The sequence below is a fragment of the Gorilla gorilla genome, chromosome X, assembly GCF_029281585.2.
Source record: "Gorilla gorilla gorilla isolate KB3781 chromosome X, NHGRI_mGorGor1-v2.1_pri, whole genome shotgun sequence".
Classification (NCBI taxonomy): Eukaryota; Metazoa; Chordata; class Mammalia; order Primates; family Hominidae; genus Gorilla; species Gorilla gorilla.
In genome coordinates, this window is record NC_073247.2 from 33,698,825 (window position 1) to 33,717,188 (window position 18,364).

General features: G+C 39.4%; 1 pseudogene; it reads left to right on the forward strand.

Annotated features, from left to right (window-relative positions):
- Positions 1-745: 745 nt before the first annotated feature.
- LOC101138496 (phosducin-like protein 2) overlaps positions 746-18,364 on the forward strand; it is a 36,859-nt pseudogene continuing 19,240 nt past the window's right edge.

Below are 18,364 nucleotides of genomic sequence, written 5' to 3' on the forward strand. Positions count from 1 at the left end.
TAAAAATGTATTGTTTCTACTTTGTAACCTTCATGGTAAAATAAAATGTACAGTAAAGTCTTTAAGTGTCTCAACAGCCCTTTGATCCCTTTAGATTCTACTGTGACCAAATATCAAAGTCACGTTTAAATTCTTCCAGGAATAATGAAAGAGTGACATGTTGGCATGAGTAAATGATACTAGGATTCCCTACAAAGTAATCAAATGATTAATAGAATATGATTCTCAGTACCAAAAAACTTAAAAGACTAATGGAAGAGATGAAAGACGAGGAGTGGTAGGGGAAGAGAAAGATCCAAGAAGATGAAGACCTCCATAGGAATGAAGAATTATTCTCATGGTGTTTGTCGTTTGGAGAGTTCTTTTGACACACATACATCTCCATGCTACAAGTTAATATTAAATTCTTCTAACTTATTATCACTGAAAAGAGAGGTTCCTCCCTACAAGGGAGTTACTATGTAACCTGTCCTCACCATGCACTAGATTGAGTTCTAGTGTTATGGGCAATATGACAGAATAGAAAGTGAATGGTCTCTGGTTCTAATTCCAGCTCTGCAACTTCTTAGATGTGTGTAGTTAAAAATCGGGCAAGTTATTTAAATTCTAATAATTATCTGAGTTTTAGTATCATTCTCTATAAATTGGAGATAAAAATATAAAATCGGTGGGATTGTTGTAAGAACTAACAATTCTGTATTTAAAGTGTCTGACACTTCAAAATCACTTTGCAGGTGAGGGGCAGAGCAGTGCATCATGCAGGATCCCAATGAAGATACAGAATGGAATGACATTTTAAGAGATTTCGGCATTCTTCCTCCTAAAGAAGAGTCAAAAGATGAAATTGAAGAAATGGTTTTACGTTTACAGAAAGAAGCAATGGTGAAACCATTTGAAAAGATGACTCTTGCACAGCTAAAGGAAGCTGAAGATGAATTTGATGAAGAAGATATGCAAGCTATTGAAACATAGAAAGAAGCGGTTACAGGAATGGAAAGCTCTTAAGAAAAAACAAAAATTTGGAGAATTAACAGAAATTTCTGGAAATCAGTAAGTGAATGAAGTCACAAATGCAGAAAAAGATGTGTGGGTTATAATTCATCTATACAGATCAAGGGTCTCACTGTGTTTCCCAGGCTGGAATACAGTGACAATTGTAGCTCAATGCAGCCTTGAATGCTTGGGCTCAAGCAATGATCCTCCTGCCTCAGTCCTCCAAGTAGCTTGGACTACAGGTCTGCACCACCACATCTGGCCAGGTTTTAAAATTTTTTTGTAGAAATGAGGTACTGCTATGTCGCCCAGACCGGTCTCGAACTCCTGGCTTCAAGTGATCCTCCTGCCTCAGCCTCCCAAAGTATTGAGATTACAGGCGTGAACCACCGTGGAAAAAAAAAAAATCACTTTGCAATAAATGGCAGAATCAGGATTTGACAGGTTCTGTCCGTTTAACACTGCCAAGTAGTGAGAGTGTGTATGTGTGTGTGTGTGTGTGTGTGTGTGTGTGTAGATAGAGAAAGAAACAGAGAAAGAGGTAGATTCTAAATTGTTAACCTTTGTTACATCTGGAGAGTACAATTGGGCTTAGTGGTAGTTAGATAAGGAAGAATGTGATAAGTGAGTTTAAAAAAAAGCAAGCAAGAAATGTTTCACTTATTACAATTGTATAATATTTAGATTCTTATAGCAACCGTTATCACTTTTGTAATAAAAATTCAGGCTGGGCACAGTGGCTCACGCCTGTAATCCCAGCACTTTGGGAGGCCATGGCGGGCGGATCACGAGGTCAGGAGATCGAGACCATCCTGGCTAACACGGTGAAACCTCGTCTCTACTAAAAACACAAAAAAATTAGCCAGGCATGGTGGCGGGCACCTGTAGTCCCAGCTACTTGGGAGGCTGAGTCAGGAGAATGGCGTGAACCCGGGAGGCAGAGCTTGTAGTGAGCCGAGATCACACCACTGCACTCCAGCCTGGGTGACACAGCAAGACTCCATCTCAAAAAAAAAAAAATTTAAATGTGGAAAAACAAAGAATACAAAATAAAGTGTCTGACACTTAAGATTCTTTAAAATTGTTATTACTGTTTTCTAATAAAGGTCATAAGCTCATTAAAACCAATACTACGGTTTGTCTTTGTAATTCCCTTTGATTCAGATGAGCTTAAGGATTTAATGGTGCTGATGACCTAAGCATTTATCTAAACATGATCTAATTCTTGGGTCTCTTTTCTCTTGCTGACATGAAATGTTTAGGGCACTAAAGCAAGCAAACATGAGGCCTGTGGACCCAGTGCAGCAAACAAATGTTTTGTTTGATTTGCACAGTGCTCAATAAAAATGTTAAATTAGTTCATGACATTTGAAAATCAGAAGATTTAATATAAATGTCTAGATTTCTAGCTCCTTCTGAAAAATCAGAAAATCTGGCAACACTGCCCCAACAATCATGCTTGGCAACCATCAGTGGGAGCTGAAAAACAATTACTGAACCCGTTAGATACGATGTGTTCTCTGCAATTTGCTGCTGGTTCCACCCGATCCATTGCATTCCATTAAGTTAGGTAAGTGGTCCTTATAGGCATTTGAGCTTGAGACTCTCACTCTCCAGGGAATTTTTTTTTTTTTTCAGAGAAACTACAAGAAATGATTAGACAACTAAATTACCTCTTTGGAACTGTAGCCAAGTTTCAACTTGAGTTTGGACACACAGGAAAAATTTAGAAGGAAAAACAACCAGGGGTATGTTTTAAGTGGAACTAAGGAGTTCAAAACAATAGGTAGAGGGACATGAGTACTGTTTTTGACTCAGATTATCGTCCATGGCCCTGCTCCCCTGTACTCACACCCCATGCTGGAGTAAATTTGATTTATCCAAAGATGGAATACTAAAGGAACTTCAGGGCAGGCTGTCAGCTGCTTTGATGACATTAGTCTCAGCAGCAAAAGAGGCTAATGCCCTTAATACAGATAACAGCACCTTCACAACTATCATAGGCATTCTTGGGGAAGACACCAGCCAGAATCAGGGGAGGGTGACCACCTTGTGGGCACCAGAATCTACAGAGCCTTCAGTAAGACTCATCAGCAATAACTCGTGATGTTTTCAGCAACAGTGTACACAAGAGAAGAAGAAGAAAATGGCAGACGACGGAATAGAAAAGTATTCAATGGGTTTGCACTTTTGTGTGCACTTGGTACACAAGAGAGAAACATCCTGTACTCTTTCAGAATTATTTGGGCTGATTCTAAGAGGTAGATTCCCATTTGCAGGGGGCAGGGACTGAAGCTAGAGAAATATTGTTGGTGATTATGATCAAAACTCTATGGTTACCCACAGGATGGGGTAAAAATTAAAAGGCAGTCCAACAGATGTGATCAGTTGTTTTGAAAACTTGTCAGTTGATAATTACCAATCTGCTCTGTTTAAAAAAAGTCACTTCTCATTAAATTTATTTAAGTGTATTAAGCAGAGACTCAGATCTTCAATGCTTAATGGTTCATCCCAGATTGTCAACACACTGACTGTTTTCCCTTGTTCATCATTGGCAAAGGGGACCACTTGGATTTTCACGTGGTTCAACAGTACACACGGTTGCTTTTTCTTTCAGCTCTTACCTTGGTTTGTTATACAGAAAAAAGATGAAAAGGTTGAAATCCCACTGCTTGTAGGAAATGTCTGTTGGCATTCTTGAAAGTTTCATTCTAAAAAAGTCTCCTTGGCATTGGTGTGCCTAATTTACTGTGACTGGCACCCAGGATAATTCTAGAAACAGTAATAACTTAAGGGTAAAAACAATTTCACAAGCTGAGTGAATGATATATGGGAGCCTGCTCTCTTTGCAGCTCTTCTGTAGATGTAGAAGTATTTTAAAATGAAAAGGTTAAAAAAAACTTTACACTTACTGCCTGTTTATTTTATCAAGTAAAAGATTTTCAGCAATTGAGAGACAGAAGAATTCGGTAGAAAATTAAATCAATATTGAGGGTATATTTTCATTTCCTTAAGATTTATATGTGATTATCACTCAATATTATATCTGAAATTCTATTTCAAATCAACTTTTGAGGCACTATCTTAAAGCAAGCTCTCTTTGGTTGATTATTTTAATGATAACTCAACTCTCAATGGTTTTCATCTGACTTCTCCTCCCATAGGCAGCAGGGAAGATTTTGTTTCAGAGTTTTAGGATAATACGACTTAGAAAAATCTTATACAGAAACTTTTTTTCCTGTTCGATTCTTGGCAGATACAGCCATACTTCAAATACTTTAGGGGCTTACATTTGTCTAATAGTGGAGCCAAAGTTGCATTATTCCTTGGAGAGCTTAAAAGGGCCAAGAATTGAGAGTCACAAAATACCTAAGGTATGGAAGGAAACTGCTCAGCTATTGTATTTTTAGGTAGCTATTCTAGGGATAGCTCTAAGGATATTCTGAAATTTCTCTTTAGCTGTCCCTCATTCTAGTGATGATGATGCTGATGATGATGATGATGCTGATGATGATGATGATGCTGCTGCTGATGATGATGATGCTAGACATATGTGAATCCTTAATGAGTATTAAGGGACAGGTAATTTGCTAATTAATGGGTTTCAACTACATTATCTCATTTAATTCTTGCAACAGAGCTATAAAGTAGGTAATATTTATTTTTCCTATTTTATCCATTAAAAAGTTGAGTCAGTGAGAATTTGTTCCATAAAACATACGTGCAAGAATGTCACATTCCCTTATTTTTCTAGATAAAATTAAATGTGGTTCTAAATCCCCACCCTAATGGTCAAGTTTTGGTTCCACTGAGGCTTAAGTAAAGCCAGGAAAGGAGAAGTAGACACAGAAAAGTCATCCATTGTGGTGATATCTATCATTCTCATTGCTCCATCTGCTTAAGTAGAGCTCTGTTGAGCTCTGGACCTCACGCAGCTGTCGGCCACTTCAGGCTCACAGTGATTCTCTTTACTGACCACAAGCTCCGGTAGAGATCTCAGCATGTGGTTGCCAGATTTAGCAAATAAAAAGACAAGATGCCTGGTTAAATTTGAATTTCAGATGAACAACAAATACTTTCTCAGCATAGGCATGTCTCATGAAAACGTGAAACAAATCTTTGTTATTTATCTGAAATTTACATTTAACTGGGAATCTTATATTTTACTGGGCAATGCTATCTGTCAGCAGCCATCAAGGCCACAACACTTAGTTTTCAGCCACTGCATTCATCCCACAGCTATTTTCCATCCAGGAGGGACAGATAGAGCAGGGCTTTGTGATTATGAAAACATCCTGGTTGTATCCAGTGCTCTGTTCCCCACTAGCATAGCCATATAGATATCAAAGGTCTGATAAATACTGACCAGCTCCACTGAGTGCTGAAAAAACAAAAAAGTGGCAGTGGAAGGCAAATTCTTCTGGTGAAACCTGGTCAAGAGGTTAACTCCCTAAGTCTGCAGTAACCACGTGGCAGAGAACTCAGGTGGACCTGCCTCAGCATAATCCAAGTCCAGTCCCCTAAACCACTCTGTGGATGGCTCTCAGACTAGTAACATTCAGTGTCACCTCATCCCCCAGGACCTCTCACCTGGAACTCCAGCCCTGCAAATGCACTTGCAAAAGACCCCAGCTGGCCATTTAAAACAATCACAATTCAAAACAAAACAAACCATCTTTACTACTACATGAGCAGTAGATTTGCAGATATCTTCAGTATTCAGTTTTATCACGTTATTCTTTTTTCCTTGTTTTCTTTCAGCAATCCTTTTTAAGACTGCCTTTCACCCAAAACCATAAAAACCCTAGAAGAAAACCTAGGCATTACCATTCAGGACATAGGCATGGGCAAGGACTTCATGTCTAAAACACCAAAAGCAATGGAAACAAAAGCCAGAATTGACAAATAGGATCTAATTAAACTAAAGAGCTTCTGCACAGCAAAAGAAACTACCATCAGAGTGAACAGGCAACCTACAGAATGGGAGAAAATTTTCGCAACCTACTCATCTGACAAAGGGCTAATATCCAGAATCTACAATGAACTCAAACAAATTTACAAGAAAAAAACAAATAACCCCATCAAAAAGTGGGCAAAGGATATGAACAGACACTTCTCAAAAGAAGACATTTGTGCAGCCAAAAGACACATGAAAAAATGCTCATCATCACTGGCCATCAGAGAAATGCAAATCAAAACCACAATGAGATACCATCTCACACCAGTTAGAATGGCGATCATTAAAATGTCAGGAAACAACAGGTGCTGGAGAGGATGTGGAGAAATAGGAACACTTTTACACTGTTGGTGGGAGTGTAAACTAGTTCAACCATTGTGGAAGTCCATGTGGCGATTCCTCAGGGATCTAGAACTAGAAATACCATTTGACCCAGCCATCCCATTACTGGGTATATACCCAAAGGACTGTAAATCATGCTGCTATAAAGACACATGCACACGTATGTTTATTGCGGCACTACTCACAATAGCAAAGACTTGGAACCAACCCAAATGTCCAACAATGATAGACTGGATTAAGAAAATGTGGCACATATACACCATGGAATACTATGCAGCCATAAAAAAGGATGAGTTCATGTCCTTTGTAGGGACTGGATGAAATTGGAAATCATCATTCTCAGCAAACTATCGCCAGGACAAAAAACCAAACACCGCCTGTTCTCACTCATAGGTGGGAATTGAACAGTGAGAACACATGGACACAGGAAGGGGAACATCACACTCCGGGGACTGTTGTGGGGTGGGGGGAGGGGGGAGGGATAGCTTTAGGAGATATGCCTAATGCTAAATGACGAGTTAATGGGTGCAGTACACCAACGTGGCACATGTATACATATGTAACAAACATGCACATTGTGCACATGTACCCTAAAACTTAAATAATAATAAAATAAAATAAAATAAAATAAAAATAATAAGAAAGAGAAAAAAAAAAAAAAGACTGCCTTTCACATTTAAACTGCCCCAACAGAAAGTGCTTGTATAAGGGATCCATGAGAGAAATCCTAATCAAGGGAAGCCAGAGAAATATTTTCCCTCAATTTGTTCTTGTGTTGGCATTCCAGGACCATGATAATTTCATCGCTAAATAAATACATGGACACTAAGGCTAACCTGCAAGGAAAGGCCAGCAGGATCTCGGTAAGAATCACCTTCACTCACTAATCTATAAAAGGAAGCACAGATTTCAAAGTAAATAATGATAATGATGCTTTAAATAAAACTTGATTAATCTCCTAAATATTAATAAATACACCAATCACATAGTTCTAGATACAGGATTAATATTATAGTTACTTTCTGCTTAAAGACAACTCAGATTAAGAGGCAGTGAATCTGTTAATCTAATCATCTCCTTTTTTTTAATTTAACAAAACTGAAAGCTTTGCAACCATCTGGTTAATGATTCATATAAACCACTGGCAAAAAGAAAATTACCCAAACAATCCTAATTTATCATTTTCAGAACATCTCTGTCTACAAGTATTTGATTCAATATCTTTATGGATCATATTTTTAAAAAACAGTTATAAAAAATTTGGCCAATAGTAATGAAATATTTTCCCTGGTATCAGAAAAAAAATTCAATCTTCTAATTTGACTCTTTTATCTTATTATTTTTAGTCGTTATGTTGGAGAACAATGGCAGAAAAAAGAAAGCAATTTGGCAATTTGGGCATGAAGTAAATATATTGCACATTTGTAGGCCCTCTTGAGGTGTATGTTCTGGTTTCGAGCCACATGATGATGGCCATTCATGTGAAATTGGTAGTACACTTGTGCTTGGTTTTCTGACCAGAGCTGGTCATCTCAAACATTATCCACCTTTGCTATTCTGTTTCAGATTCTAGAAGTGAGGTCCCAACAAGATGCTGCAAAGTGAATTAGAAAGCATTAGATGGAAAAGCTGAGAAATGCAGCTATTAAAATTTCAGTGCATTTCTTTCTTAGTCTTTTTTTTCTCGGTGAAGATCATGATCTGAGTGAAGCCCATTATTTACTGTCAATTGCAAAACCTTTGCTAAATTTTTCATGAGGTAAGGAAAAAAAAGGGCGGGGGATAAAAGGAATTGGAAAAACACTTGGGCAATTTACATACCATGAATCTTCCCAACTTTATCTATAAACACATACTTTTGGCAACTTTGCTGAACCAGATTTCTAGCTGTTTATCCTCATGCTTCATGAAAATCAAACAAAACCTAATAGTGCATCTCAGTTAATCACTTCCATGTACTGTTTTATAATTCATTGATTCAATAATTCGACCATAATCAGTCATGCCATGATCATCTAGTATAATAAACGACTCAAATCCTGAACTCGTAGTCTCAGTAACTATATTTATTGACTTAAAATCTGGGACAGAAAAAAATCTGGGTTTTATACTAAGCATGTAACACTTGGAAATTAACCATGATTATTGTTACTATTTTCAAACGTACTAAAATCAGGCGGACGACAGTAATTTCTTTTAGAAAAAAATAGGTATGTTTCCATCTAATGGTGGCCTAAGAAAACAAATTTAACCGGTCAGAGTTTGCCAAATTCAAAACTCCTTGGGAAGGAGTAGTAGTTTTTCAAAGAATTTTCCAGCCCTGGGACACTTGCTTATAAAGAAATGTACATAGGAGACCAAATTACAAATGAAGTAAAGAAGGCCTTTCTGGTGACGTAAGAAGTAGAACAAAGCAAATGTTGATGATACCCACCCATACCCTTTCAGGCTCCCTGGAGGTCCCTCAAACAGTTCTCTGACATGCAGTGGCTTCTTGCAACTCACTGATGGGCAACATATTCCAGCCTCAGCAGCATGCTTGGCCCGTGCCCGGGGCAGGCTTAGAGTGCTGCGTTACCCATGCTCCAGAAGCCACCCTCAATCATTGTGGGGTGGGGGATGGAGGACAAATACCCTAGCTTCCTCACCCCTCAACAGGACAATTCTCAGGTATGGTTCATAGAGTTTCTCAAAGGCTTCCCAGAACAATTCATCCCATGTTTCCCATAGCAGTAACTTGCTGGTTAATGTACTTTTTATTGGCTTTCTCCCTTCCCAATCTCACTTCATTTCCTCACAGTGTGTCTCAGGATCACCTTACAAATAAGAGGAAGGGAGGGAGCAGACAGAACCATACTCATCCCGACACCCCACACCAGATGGACCCAAGGGATCCTTTGAACTTTGAAAACCAGAGCTGCTCTAGGTCACTTTCCTCATTTCACAAGGGGGCGAGGCCTGCTGCAACCAACACTTGACAAGTTCGCAGCATAGGCTGAACAAAGTATGCGACCTTGCTCTCCACTGAGCACCTGCACCCACCTCAAGTTCCACCACTTCTCTGGAGTTCAAGCGCAGCCTACACACCTCAACTACCTCCACCGACATGATAGAACAGGCCCCAAAATAAAATGGAATACTTCTGACCTTAAATGAATATAGGCATCTACTGCTTAACATCAGAAATCCATTCCTGAGTTTCCTATTATACATCTGGGGCTCTCTTACTATTTCCAATGGGAAAATATGTAACAACTGAAACCCTCCAACCAATTTCTTAAAACGTACTTAAAACACAGTAAAATGCATACACACAGAGAGATATCACACAGGATGCACAATGTTCAGATCCTTGCTTTATGATCATCCTTTCATAGACTTGTTAAAACAGAGCTTCTTTGTGTGCATTAACACTGACATCCCTCTTAGCACAGGTAACGTAAAGCAAGCATATCTCTTTTCTTGACACTCTGGTGCATGTAACCAAACCTCTACACGTGTGTCTGACATTCTACCAATATTCTGCGACTCAACATTGGCTGCACATTAGGGTCACCTGGTCAACTCTTAACAATCCCTATACTCAGGCCAAACCCCAGACCAATTGGCTCAGAATTTCTGCATGGGATCCTAGACATCACTATTAAATGATTCCAAGTCAGGCACAGTATGGCTTATGCCTGTAATCCCAGCACCTTGGGAGGCCAAAGTAAGAGGATCCCTTGAGGCCAGGAGTTCAAGACCAGCCTGAGCAACATAGTGAGACCCTGTGTCTATAAAAAATTTTTTAAAAAAATCTGCTGCATTTGGTGGCGCACATGCCTGTAGTCCTAGCTACTCAGGAGGCTAAGATGGAAGAACTGCTTGAGCCCAGGAGTTCGAGGTTGCAGTGAGCTGTGATGGTGCCACTGCACTCCAGCCTGGGCAGGAAAGCAAGTCTCTGTCTCAAAAATAAATAAATCCAATGTGCACCCAAGGCTCATCACCATGCCAGATGAATTTGGAATGCATATCAAGATTTTTCCTCCACATACTTTTTTTAAGTAATACTGTCTAGGGTTTGGGGGATGAGATAGAAATCTTAGCATAGAGCATATGGGCGGAAAAAAATATTGGCTTGAGAAATACATGTGTTCTGTGAAGTCAGGTATTAAAAAGCAGGAAGTGTTCCACCAGGAAAATACAGGTTAACTCATTGGAGCATTTCAAATTTTATATTTTTGGATGCTCAACTGGTAAGAGTAATGCAAATATTTCAAAATCTGAAAAGAATTCAAAATCTGAAACACTTCTGATCCCAAGCATTTCAAATAAGGGATGCTCAGCCTGTAATAACCAGGAGGCGTTCTGTGGGGTACGCTTGTTATTATCATGGAGGGGCTTTCATAGTGTATGCATAGTTGTAGCAAGGAATTTTGTTTGTGGCTTTATAAATTACTGATACATCTAAATTAAATTTTCTGCTCAAAACTCCTGGATTATCTCATACCGGTCTCATAATGGTGATTATTAAAAAGTCAAGAAACAACAGATGCTGGTGAGGCTGCAGAGAGATAGGAATGTTTTCACATGGTTGATGGTTGATGGGAGTGCAAATTAGTGCAACCATTGTGGAAGACAGTGTGGCAATTCCTCAAAGACCCAGAAGCAGAAATACCATTTTACCCAGCAATCTTATGACTGGGCATATACCCATAGGGATATAAATCATTCTATTATATGGATACATACACGTGTATGTTCATTGCAGCACTACTCATACTAGCAAAGGCATGGAATCAACCTAAATGCCCATCAATGATAGACTGGATAAATAAAATGTGGTACATATACACCATGGAATACCATGCAGCCATTAAAAGGTATGAGATCATGTCCTTTGCAGGGAAATGGATGGAGCTGGAAGCCATTATCCTCAGCAAACTAATGCAGGAACTGAAAACCAAACAGCACATGTTCTCACTTATAAGTGGAAGCTGCACAATGAAAATAGGTGGACACAGGGAGGGGAACATCACACACTGGGGCGTGTTGGGGGGCGTTTCAGGGGGAGAGCATCAGGAAGAACAGCTAATGGATGCTGGGCTTAATACCTAGGTGATGGGTTGATCTGTGCAGCAAACCACCATGGCACACGTTTACCTATGTAACAAACCTGCACATCCTGCGCATGCACTCTGGAACTTAAAATCAAAAAAAAAAAAAAATCTGGCCTTTATCTTATCCGTTCTCTGCTACTTTATTTATATTTTAGGTTTAAAAATAAGTTTCATCTATCTAAGTACAAAAGGAAACTGCCCTGCTTGAAATCTTCCAAATAGGCCATGTTCTCTCTCACCTCCAGGACTTTACCGTTGCTTTGCTATCTCCTTAAAATACCCTTTCTCACCTGTATTTGTATCTCCTTCTCCTAGATCACTCCTCATCCTTTGAGACTCACCTACAAAGTATCTCCTATAGGAAAACTTCCCTTAATCCCCAAGGTTAGATTAAGTACCTGTTCGCATGGGTTCCCATAGCAGCCTATCCTCACCTCACTGCCTTGTAATTGTTTCATCACTTTAACCTCCATGTGATCAGGGACTGGTAATTGCCTGGCCCACAGTAAATGTCGTAGTATTTGTTAAATAACGGATTGAATCTAGGGCTATTCGTTCCCAGTACCACCATCACCACCAAACCCCAATCCCACCAATACCTCAATCAAATATTGTCCCTTGAGTCACATGTCCTGGCTGCTGTTAAATCACACATTAAAATTAAAATCATTAATGACTAGTTTGGGTAGTGTTACTGATGCTTGGGATGTGTCAGCAGGTAATGATTTGAAATTCTGCATCACAAAAGCATTTCTTCTACTCCCTAATTTGTGACAGCCCCCTCCACAGGACTCTCCAGAATCCTATTGCTATCTTTGGCTCAATAGTCAAGGCCCTTGGTAAGATGGATAGCATCAGTACTTCAGGGGTGGTGGACAGATGTTATTCCAGGACACCATTCCTGCCGATCCTATCCAACACAGTCTAGTTTGTATAACCTCTTGACTCTCTGTCAGTTTCTGATACGGTCATATGGGATGTGAACACAAACGCTAATTTATTTTGTGCTTGATACTGTCAAATCCTATCTGCCTTTCTCCCCATTAATGGGATTCCATCCTGGAATTCTTGATGTCTTTGGTGCTAGTTGTATTACCGCAGTCAAAGGCAACATCAGGCTACCTTAGCCTAAAGCCACTAACACCCTAAGCTGCATCCCACATTCAAATCCTTAATAGAGGAAGAAAAAATGGTGAGGAAGAAAAAAATGAGGAGAAAAGCAAGAATACATGCATAAGCAAGCAGTACAAGACCATGTTTTCCTAAGTTCAGAATGAGTTGGAACTTTGTAATATTTATGTTCACCATCCAAATAAAGTATTTAGTTCAATTTTATTTCTTGCTGACAAGTTCTGCCTCTTCAACCTAAGGATAAAAGCTGAAAAAGCTTTTTCAGATGTCATTTGCCTATACAAAACAACATTCTGATGAGTAGTAAAGTATCTATTAATTAGAAACATATGGGAACTGACTTCCCTCAAATTAAATGTAGTTGTGAAACTTGAGAATAAGGAGAGGTATTTGGCAAAACATTCTTGAGTTATGCTGAATGTACAAAATTTATTAAGAGAGATACATTTATTTAAGTTTAAAATATGGCTACATTTTCTTCTTCTAGCAAGTAAGCCAACTCAGCAAAAAGTCTTCAACAGTAAGAGTATCATTTTTATTTATACATATGTATTTATTATTTGACTCATAGATTCTTTTTTAAAAAATCAGGAAACAATGGAAGGAAAAGGATTAGGGAGAAGGCTTTCGCTATACCTGCAATATTTTATTTCTTAAAAAAAGATTTGAGACAGGGATGGCAAAATAACATCCATCAAATCTGGCTGGTATGTGTGTCTACTTAATTATATTCTATATGTTTGAAAAAAATCACAAGTTTTTGATAAAAGTATGCAAGCAATATGTCAGGGTAGATAAGAACACGGGAATTTGTTTGAGACACCTGGTTCTGCTGTTTACTAGCTCCGTGACCTTAGCAATCTCAGTTTCTCTCTACATCTCAGTTTCTCAATCTATAAAATAAGGAAATTGTGAACTGCTTCCTAGCTGAAGGGTGAGTACTATCCACAATTTAAAGCAAATACATGTGTGTCTATGTCTTAGGGCAGGTTTCCCTAGAAACAGACTTTGAGACAGAGATTTGTGCAGTACTCTCATTGGACAGTGCTCTCTGGAACACCGCTAGTCAGGGGAGGTAAAGAAAGCCAGATTGGGCAGAGGGAGAAGTTGAGCCATGATGTAGTCACAACAGAGGCCTCAGCCAATCCTGCGGGGGCACACTGGAGCTGTAGTAGCCCTTATGAATTATCCGGAGTCAAGGAAAGGGGACCAAACCTTTCTAGCTCTACATCTACTTTAAACAATGGGTGAAAGCTACCCCTGGGGAAAGGACATAACCTTGGGTGTGGCAGTGCCTTCAGCCAAGGGCAATGCCTGAAGAGGATGTAAGATGAGAACTATCAGCAATCAACAGCCCCACCAGCTAAGGAATGACGGCCTCAACTCTGAAGGGAGGATCTGAGCTAAGAACCACAGCACCCCTGATAGTTTGTATCAGCCTCAGCAAAGGAAGGAACATGGTGAGGAGGTAGAAAAACAAGGGGCCAAGGGATTAAGAGAGAAAAGAGGTTAGGTCCTTGGGCCCAATGTGGGATAGGATGGGATCTGAAAGCCTATGAAACAAGGTTGGCTGTGGCCACAGAAGAGCTCTGTAAGCGAGACACCTAACATTCCTTGGATCTTGTAGTATGTCCCTGCTGTTCTCTAGCAAAAAATTTATTAGTAAATTCCAACCAATGGCTACTTGTGCCAAATAGTTTAAGAGGGAAGCATCATACATACCTAGCATTAATGTGATCACAAGAACAGGAAGCCAAGCCAAAGAACCCAAGAGGAAGGTGAAATTCAGGTGAACATATCAGGCCATTGAGTTAGCCATCCCTTCTCCCTCACTGCACCCACACCAGAGATTCACTTTCCAGAGCTAAACCTCGGAGTCCTGGAGTCTGTTTTAACAAGGAGAGGACTATTTCCTTATTGCAGCCCCTTCTCCCCATCTTTCAGAATGTTATAGGTGAACGGGGGCAACCATTTCATATCTCAAGAGGGATGGAGTATTTTTCATTTTTTTTTTACCACTTTTACACATTCATCCTTTTTAGAAAAGGAAATTTAAACTTTAAAGCTTGCTTATATATATAGCCAAAAACCCTTCTCTCAACTCAAGGCAGCATTCTCAAGCAGGCTGTGGTATCAAAGTCAGTAATAATTTGTACATGAAATTTAGAGACCACATTTAACCAGGTTTTTAAACACCATACTTGAAACTACCAATTTTATTATATCAACCATTGCCAGTCACTTATTCATAGACAAATGTCCTGTCATGTGCTCATTTTATTGCCCCTAATCACTTAATTTGGATTCAATATGCTGTATAGAGTCATAAGGACTCTGAAAACTTTGGAGTTAAAATAATAAAATATCCAACAGAAGGAGTGCTGTGCACTTAGCTGTGCAATGGGAAGACTTCTATTTTGGCTCTTTCATTTGACATTGCTTCTGTGATCAAATCCTTAAGCTTCCTTCCATTTCAGTGTTTGCATCTGAATATTATAAGAAGCACATATTACATCCAATTAGCCCTACAGGCATGGATTAATAATAAAAGATAATTATCATTGATTGTAGCTGGATTACATCTTTATTTCCAGATTTCTCATAAGCAGTGATATAAATAGAAAGAAAGGTGCCATGGCATAAAGAAAGAAGGCTCTGAACCAGTCCACTAGTGTGCAGTGGTTTCCAATGGCTTTTAAACAATAATGTAATTCACTTCACAGTACTGATTGAGTAGACTTGAGTTTATTTCATTATGATAACACTGTTGTTAGCCATTGTCATCCAGCTTGGTGACTTCATACAGCTCAAGGTCAAATACATGGTGTGACTGTTCTTGTAATTCATTCACACAATTAGTATAAACTACCATAGATTTAGCTTTCTAAAGACTACCCATCTACTCCCCTTCCCACCTCCACTACCACTGGGAAAAGCTAGAGCAATCCATGTTAAAGCTTTTGTCATGAAGAATTATGCACACTGACTGTGATGAAACTAAAACTACACATGCATATATAAGACTACCTAAAAAGAACCATGCTGGAAAATTCCTTTATCTTCTTTAGCTTTGCAAAAGCTCTGCAAAAGCTATTTTTCTCACCATATTCATTTATGGTTTTGCTTTTGCTAAGGAAAAGCATGTATGCAGAGCAGGCACATGTGGGTAGCTTGTTTTTACTAATCTTTAATTAACACTAAATATCTGATCTGACATTCTCATATACTATCAAATGTGGTAACCATATCATTCAGCCAACATAGTGTCCCTTTTCCCCAGGAACTACAATCTTGTAAGGCCACTGATTATGGAGAACTGCCACAGAATAGTATTCTCCTTTAGATAATTTTTTAACCATTTAAAATTGTAAAACCCATTCTTTGTTTGCAGACTGTACAAAAACAGGCAGGTAATGGGCCAGATTTGGCCTACGAGGCAAAGTTTGCCAATCCCTAATCTAGATCAGCTCCCAGACTTCTCTGCACATAGAATCACCTAGGGAACATTGTAAATTTTCAGTGCTCAGGCCATACCCCAGACCAATTAAGTCACAATCTCCTGAGGATACTAGCATCAATAATTTTGGAAGCTCCTCAGTGGATTCCAGGTTGCAGACAAACTTGAGACTCACTGATCTCTAAACTAAGATTTTCTTTTCAGGTGCTAATAATACAAATCATTTGCTTTGACTTTGGCTTCCTTTGTCATTCCTAATATCCCTAGCAAACCACCTCAGGTTAGTAGAAGAGTAGGTTTCAAAATAAAAAATCTTGGTTATACAGGCAACCTACAGAATGGGAGAAAATTTTTGCAATCTACCCATCTGACAAAGGGCTAATATCCAGAATCTACAAGGAACTTAAACAAATTTAAAAGAAAAAAACAAACAACCCCATCAAAAAGTGGGTGAAAGATATGAACAGACACTTCACAAAAGAAGACATTTATGTGGCCAACAAACATGGAAAAAAAAGCTCATCATCACTGGTCATTAGAGAAATGCAAATCAAAACGATAATGAGATACCATCTCACGCCAGTTAGAATGGCAATCATTAAAAAGTCAGGAAACAACAGATGCTGGAGAGGATGTGGAGAAACAGGAATGCCTTTACACTGTTGGTGGGAGTGTAAATTAGTTCAACCATTGTGGAAGACAGTGTGGCGATTCCTCAAGGATCTAGAACCAGAAATACCATTTAACTCAGCCATCCCATTACTGGGTATATACCCAGAGGATTACAAATCATTCTACTATAAAGACACACACACACGTATGTTTATTGCAGCACTATTTACAATACCAAAGACTTGGAACCAACCCAAATGCCCATCAGTGATAGACTAGATTAAGAAAATGTGGCACATATACACCATGGAATACTATGCAGCCATAAAAAAGAATGAGTTCATGTCCTTTGCAGGGACACGGATGAAGCTGGAAACCACCATCCTCAGCAAACTAACACAAGAACAGAAAACCAAACACTGCATGTTCTCACTCATAAGTGGGAGTTGAACAATGAGAACACATGGACATACGGAGGGGAACATCACACACTGGGGACTGTCGGGGGGTGGGGGGCAAGGGGAGGGAGAGCATTAGGACAAATACCTAATGCATGCGGGGCTGAAAACCTAGATGACAGGCTGATAGGTGCAGCAAACCATCATGCCATGGCACATGTATACCTATGTAACAAACCTGCACGTTCTGCACAGGTATCCCAGAACTTAGAGTAAAATAAAAAAAAAAAAACAGACAAACAAAAATGCTAATGATCATCTGAAAAAAAAAATACAAGTTTCTTTCAGAGCGGACAGTCAAAAAAAAATCTTGGTTACAAAGTACATTAGTCATGCTTGAAATATGGTAGGTGGGGACAATAGCATATTTGTCTTAGCCTGGGCGTCTCCCCAAAAAGCCCTCCAGGAAGCAATCTGAGACAAGTAGTTCATTTGGGGACGTGCTCCCAGGCAGCAGGAAAGGGAGATGTAGAAGAGTAAAATAGGAAATTAAAAAGAGCCCATACAAGGGTGTATTATCAAGCTGGACACCATAGTAGGCAACTGAGTCTTAATCCCACTGGGATCCACTGAGGACCTATCTAGAACACACTTCAGAATAGCCTGCCTGGGAAATAGAAGAGAGGAGCATTTACTCACTGGCTCCCATCCCCTACTTGTTAAAGTCTACCCCAGAGATTATTTCCCTCATACTTCCTAGTTGTACATATATAAGCAATGCAGCCAACCAAGTGGCAAGCTCCAGGTAGCCAGGGCCACATGCTATTAGGTGACATGTGCCAAAAACTGGTTGCCACAGCAATGGCTGAAGAAAAAGTGGGCAAAGAGGAAGGAGGAGGTTCACAAGAGATATCCAAAATGCCATCCAAAAGTCATTAGAATCCAGTGTTTCAGAAACTCATATGAAAAGTTCAACAGGCGACTCAATATAGGCGTAGTACAATGCCACCTTAGATAATGCTATGGACTGAATTTTGTCCCCCCAAAAGTTATATGTCCCCAATGTGATGGTATTTGGAGATGGGGCCTTTGAGAAGTAAGTAGGTTTAGATGAGGTTATGAGTGTGGGACCCTCATGAGACGATTAGTGCCTTTTTAAGAAGAGACAGCAGAGAGATAGCTTTCATTCTCTCTTTCCATGTAAGAACACAGCAAGAAGGTGGCTGTCTGCAAGCCAGGAAGAGAGCCCTCACCAGAACTCAACCATGCTGGCATCCTGATCTCAGACTTCCAACCTCTAGAACTATAAGGAAGTAAATTTCAGCCTTTGGTACTTTGTTATGGCAGTCCAAGCAGACTAATACAGATAACTCCT